Genomic DNA, 6,756 nt, shown 5'->3' on the forward strand with positions numbered 1-6,756 from the left:
TATGGAGCATAACATCACAACTAGGCAACTCCACATGCTCATCATCATATTCATCATAAATTGGTAAGTCATGACATGAGGAGGTCGCACTAGCATGAAGCATGGTAATAGGTGTGTCAACATCATGCAAGAAATCATTGGTAAGATAGTCCACTAGTGGAATAAGAGAAGCATCATCACCTATGTTACCTTTGGAGCATCGCTCATGTGCTGTAGGTGAGGTGTCGAAGACCAAGTTCTGGTCATCTTCATCGTGATGGAGCCATGTGGGGGTGCATTATCGTCCACCATGGCCATCATCATCTCCATTGGAGGTATGGACTCGACGAGGATAGGCATGTCGTCATGTAGGAGACCTAGCACCAAAGAAGAAAACATACTCGGAGTAGAGGTTAAGTCGTTAGAAATCATAGTGGCCTCACGTGACGTCTCAACTACCTCACTCACTAAGTGTTGTAGCTCACTCACTCCCGGCAAGATGCTCTCACTCATATGGTTGGTGGAGTCACTCAAATAGCTCTCAACCTCACATAGGATGTGTAGCATAATCTCGTGTGTGGGGCTCGTGGTGGTCACACTCGTCCTCTCATAGGAAATGCTCTCAATGTCACATATGGTGGAGTCACTCGTATCACTCATGGTGGGGTGGCTCTCCTCACATGGGAATTGGGGCATCTCGTCATATGTGGGTGTCGGAGAGATGTAGGTGCAAATGTCTCCATGCTCAACTCCTTTCGCCACCTTGGTTGAAGGGATAGTCCCATGCTCAACTTCCTCATCCATAACGCCTCCAAAGATGAATGTCGTAGGAAGTGGCAAATTATCATGCTCCTCCGAGACCAAAGATAATGTCTCATGTGTAGTGTCGTAGCTTTACTCTGAGTAAGAGTCCCAGGGCGCCATCTTCATGTTGTTGAAGGAGTATGCGCTCGTCGCCATGGTCGAAGGGGGTGGCCCTTTCTCGACCATCTTGTCGCCGTCTTGTATGAGGCCCATATGATGTGGCACCTCGTAGCTCGTCTCCATGACCGAAGTGAGTTTCCCATGTTCGGTTGTCTTCCTTGAGGGGCTTCCGAAGATGGAAGTGCCGCCCTCGCTTGTACGTGGTCGCCTTGGACTTGATGAGATCGATGTAGGCGTACTCGTGGGAAGTAGGTGAAGATGTCGTACATCCAAAGGTGAAGATGCCTTCATAACACTTGGCGAAGATGCCAAAGCGGTGGTGGTAGCCGTAGCTTGCTCATGGTGGTGCTTGTCTCTCGGTCTTCTTTTGTGCTCATGAAGGTTTTCTTGACGGTGCCACGTGGTACTTGCATCTTGTGGCCACTCCGAAGGTGTGCGACTTGAGCGTCTCCGTCGTGAAGATGACAAAGGGGAAGAAGACTTGTATTTGGCCACCATGTCTCATACTTGATTCATTTGTTCGTCCAACTTGGTGTCGATGTAGTCCCTTTTCCTTGCTTTGCTTTGGTGAATGTCGACAGTGAGTCGCTCAATGTTGTGCATTGCTCGTTGTAGTCCGAAGAGTGGGGTTTTGGTGATGTAGGTGTTCACGCCGTCGTTGTCATGGAAGACCAGAGATGAAATGCTTCTCCTATCCATCACAAGACTCGAGCAAATGTGAGTGGAAGAAAGGAAAGAACTAGACCAAATGTACCTTTCCAATGTTGAAGATGGATCAATGATCACTCAATAATGTAACAAGGAAATAGCACAATTGGTACCGGATCTTGTCAATTCTCACACCTACACAAGTAAGGCTTATGGTGGAGCTTGGTGAGGATAGTGGCACAAAAATTTGATGCAAAATGTTAGCAAGAGTCACTAATGTTGGAAAATATTCACAAATTTGCAAGTGAAACAAGTAGACCAATAGCAATGGGTGGCACACGGAAACACACACACGGATAGATAAATGGGGTCATGCAACCAAGGAATGAGCACAAAATGTGGAATCCACGGAAAACGCTCGTGTTGCACAACTCTAGAGAGACGCTAGCACGATTGTTCATTAGGCGGATACGACACTTGTGCACAACCTATAAGATGCAAAATGTATCAACTTTCTATCCCAAGTATGCTATATATGTATGATGTTCTAGTGTTTCGCACACGATGATCCAAGATGATCGATATGGTAGTATGATATGCAATGTGGCGATGCTATGGCTATTGCTTACAAGATCTTTGTTTTTCTCTTTTTGCTTAAAAGCTTTTTTTATATGGCCACTTATGCGAAATGCACAAACCAAGATAGCAATTGTGTATATGCGGGAACAATCTTGTGACACAAGGGATGGTACTATGATACCAAGATAATACCAATATGATATGGTATGTATGCAATGGAAGGTGTAGATCGATAATCACTAATGTGCACAAGTAACGTTGCCGGCAATACTCAATGGCTAGTCTCGATAGGCAAGTGACGCAAAATGGGCTAAGGGGTTAAAAATGTAATGGCAAGGGGAATATACAATGATGGGATACCACGATACCAAGATGATATAGAGGTTATCGTTCTTGCTTGCAGTTAGGGTGTCAAAATGGTGAAGGTGGTCGATGTCGAATCCTTGTCGAAGTTGAGTGGCGGTGTTTTCGATGTCGAACCGTTCCTAGTTAGCCAAAACACCCTAGGAAACAAAAAAACCGCAAACTCAAAATCTTAAAGGAAAATGTCAAATGGTGGTAGCGGAATGCGTTGGTGGTTCCTGAGTTAGCAATGCGAAAGTGGTGGTGATGGTTGATGACAAAGCAACCGTCCCTAAGTAGCCGAAACACCTTAGGAGACTCAAGTCACAACTCAAGAAACCACAAATGCTAAATGGAGTAAAATGGGTTAGGTTGCGGAACGCTATGATGGTTTTGCGGATGATATGGTGGATGGCCTAGGCCAAGGTGCCAAAATGCCAAATTTTTGATGGAGTCAAATGATGTTGGAACCTATCTAGATGTATGCGGGATGTCAATAGCTACTCAACGAGCTAAAGAACGTCAAAATCGGACTCGGGAGTGAAAGTTATGGCCGAAACGGTTTTTGTTGATGGGTTGATTCTGGATGGTGCGGGTGCCCAGGGGTCGGAGGTGCGGGCACCCAGGGTGGTCAGCGGGGTTGGGCGGAAAAAGTGTCCCGGGGGTAAGGGGTGCGGGCACCCGGGGTGGTCAGCGGGGTTGGGCGGAACTTGCCCGAGGGGTCCGGGTGCCCGGGGTTTGAGGTCCGGGTGCCCGGGGGTCACAGATTTGGGCGGAAATTTGTGGGAAAATGGAAGAAATTGGTGGATTTCGTGGTGGGAAAGGTGGAGATGGATGGGGGAAGGCTAGATCCACTTGAAGCCAAGCAAATCCATGGATCAAATCCAACAAAACATCATCAAACCAACAAATCACAAAAAAAAAATTGGGGCTATTTTTGGTGGGAAATTTTCAAAATTGGGGAAGAACACAACAAAATTAGGCTAGAGAACAAGAAGGGGGCTCCAATTTCATGACAAACCATGGCTCATGATACCAACATGTTGTAGGGTGGAACCCTAGATGGAGACCTTTCACGAATTGGAGGGGAAATCCCCAAGAACAAGAAGAACACAAAAGGGGAAAACAAGAGGAACACTCAAATTGACTTCATCCAATCACACAAAGAGAGATACAAGGGTCCAAATCCAACACAAGAAGATACAAGAGGTAACTAGTTCATCCCAATCCTATGAGGAGAGAGGTCTTGATGATCCTACGATGGGGATCCTTCCCTAGATGGGGTCTTGATATCCACAAGATGATCTTCTCCCTTAGGAGGTCATGATCTCCATGATGAGGAAGATGAGCAAAGCTCTCTCTTTGTCTATCAAATACTTTGATATCCCCTCTAATGAGCTAGGGGGAGAGTTTATATAGGCTAGGGATGAAATAAGAGGAAAACGGGGGTACAAGGGTCATTTAGCCCTAAATGCACGCAGGCATATTCGGTGGAGTCCGGGCACACGGGGTAAAGAGATCGGGCACCCGAGGTCGTCGCGAAGTAGAAGACCGGGCACCCGGGGTTGAGGGCCGGGCACCCGGCCGGGGTGGTGCCTGGGAGGGGGCCGGGCACCCGGTGGTCGGGGTGCGGGCACCCGGGGTGAGGGTACCCGGTGGTTGGGGTGTGGGCACTGAGGGTGGACAAAGGGGTCGCGCCCTTTGGCGTCATGGTCCGGGCACCCGGGGCATAGGAGGCCGGGCACCTGGGATGGTCCGAGGCCTCCGGTTTTTCGCGTCTTGGGGTCCCTCTTCCTCCTCCGTCTCCCTTCTTCAATGGTGTAGATGTTCTCTTGCACTTGAACAACTCCTCGTCGTCAATGAAGCTCCGGTAATACCTATGCATGTACACGAGAGGGATGTCAAGTAGTATACCATCCTCGAAGGGCTCAAGTGAACACGTGTAAAGGAGATGATTAACCTTTATGTATGTGAAGTAGATGTCGCACGTGTCATTTTCCGAACAGACTCTTGACATGGTGATGTCCGTAGGATGCTCCGCATCACTTAGACCATGAGAGTATCGCGCTCACTTATTGATAACCCACAAGTATAGGGGATTGTTTGTAGCCTTCTTCACTAAATAAGAGTGTCGAACCCAATGAGGAGCTAAAGGTAGAACAAATATTCCCTCAAGTTATATCGACCACCGATACAACTCTACGCACACTTGACGTTTGCTTTACCTAAAACAAGTATGAAACTATTTTGCAAGAATAAAACTACGAATACTTTGTGAGAACAAAACTACGAACAAATTTCATGGTAATAAAAGTGTATAGCTTTTGTCAACAAGAAAGTCATTTGTCCCTAGGCAATCGATAACAAGTACCGGTAATCATTCTTGCAATTTTATATGAGGGAGAGGCATGAGCTAACATACTTTCTCTACTTGGATCATATGCACTTATGATTGGAACTCTAGCAACCATCCCCAACTACTAAAGATCATTAAGGTCGTGAAACCCAACCATAGCATTAAGTATCAAGTCCTCTTTATCCCATACGCAACAACCCACCTACTCGGGTTTAAGCTTATGTCACTCTCGCAACCCACCATAAGTGAATCATGAACGTATTGCAACACCCTACAGCGGGGATCCCTCATATTTGCACAAGACGAAGGGCATCATAGGACAGCACCATAAATAAAATATATAATCATACCAACCAAGATCACAATTAACCCACAGGACAAAACGGATCTACTCAAACATCATAAGATAACCATAGATCATTGGGAAATAATATATGGAGTTGAGCACCATGTTTAAGTAGAGAATACAGCAGAGAGAAGGGGTGTTACACCGCTGCATAGAGGGGGAGAGAGTTGGTGTTGACGGTAGCAATATTGTTGATCTACATCGTTGTCATGATCCTAGCCCCGACGGCACTCCCACGCCACCGAGAGAGAGGGGAAGAGAGCCCCCCTCCTTCTTCTTCTTCTTCCTTGGCCTCCCCTAGATGGGAGGAGAGTTCCCCTATGGTCCATGGCGGCGGAGGGGCAGGAGCCCCTCCGAGATTGGATCTCCCTCTTTGTTCTCTTCTGTTTTGCGTTCCCCAGATCTGGTCCTTCACCGTTTCTTAAATTCCCAGAGATTCGTAATTCTGATTGCGCAGAAATTTTTACATGATTTTTTCCATAAATATCTTTCTTGCGCCAGATGAAGGGCCCCAACCGACTTCCGAGGAGGGCATAAGACACCTGGGCGCGCCAGGGCGTACCCGACGCGCCCTGGTGGGTTGTGGTCACTGTGGGCCCCCGTTTGTGTTGATTCCAAGTCCCAAAAATCACATATATTCCAAAATAATTCTCCGTAAATTTTTATCGCGTTTGGACTTTTGTTTGATATGGATTTTTTTGCAAAACAAAAAACATGCAAAAAACAGGAACTGGCACTGGGCACTGGATCAATAGGTTAGTGCAATAAATCACATAAAAAGTTGCCAAAAATATGTGAAATTTGTATAATATTGGCATGAAACAATCAAAAATTATAGATACGACGGAGAGGTATCACCATCCCCAAGCTTAATTCATGCTCGTCCTCGAGCAGGTAAATGATAAAAAAGATAAATTTTGATGTGGAATGCTACCTAGCATAATCTTGATCATATATCTAATCATGACATGGATATTAAGACATGAGTGATTCAAAGCAATAGTCTATAATTTGACATAAAGACATTAATACTCGGGCATCCCAACAAACAATCATGTCTTTCAAAATATCAAATGCTAAAGAATGTTATCCCTACAAAATCATATAGTCTTGTCATGCTCTGTCTTCTTAACACAAAGTATTTATCATGCACAACGCCGATGACAAGCCGAGCAATTGGTTCATACTTTTTAACGTGCTTCAGCTTTTTCAACCCTCACGCAATACATGAGCGCAAGCCATGGATATAGCACTATAGGTGGAATAGAGTATGATGATAGGGGTAAATATAGATAAGACAAAAAAGTAAGAAAGTCTCACATCGACGCGGCTAACCAACGGGCTATGAGATGCCCATCAATTGATATCAATGCAAGTAGTAGGGATTGCCATGCAACGGATGCACTAAGAGATATAAGTGTATGAAAGCTCAACAAAAACTAAGTGGGTGTGCATCCAACTTGCTTGCTCATGAAGACCTCGAGCATTTGAGGAAGCCCATCATCGGAATATACAAGCCAAGTTCTATAATGAAAAATTCCCACTAGTATATGAATGTGACTAAATAGGAGACTCTCTATAT

This window comes from Aegilops tauschii, chromosome 6, assembly GCF_002575655.3.
Source record: "Aegilops tauschii subsp. strangulata cultivar AL8/78 chromosome 6, Aet v6.0, whole genome shotgun sequence".
NCBI lineage: Eukaryota > Viridiplantae > Streptophyta > Magnoliopsida > Poales > Poaceae > Aegilops > Aegilops tauschii.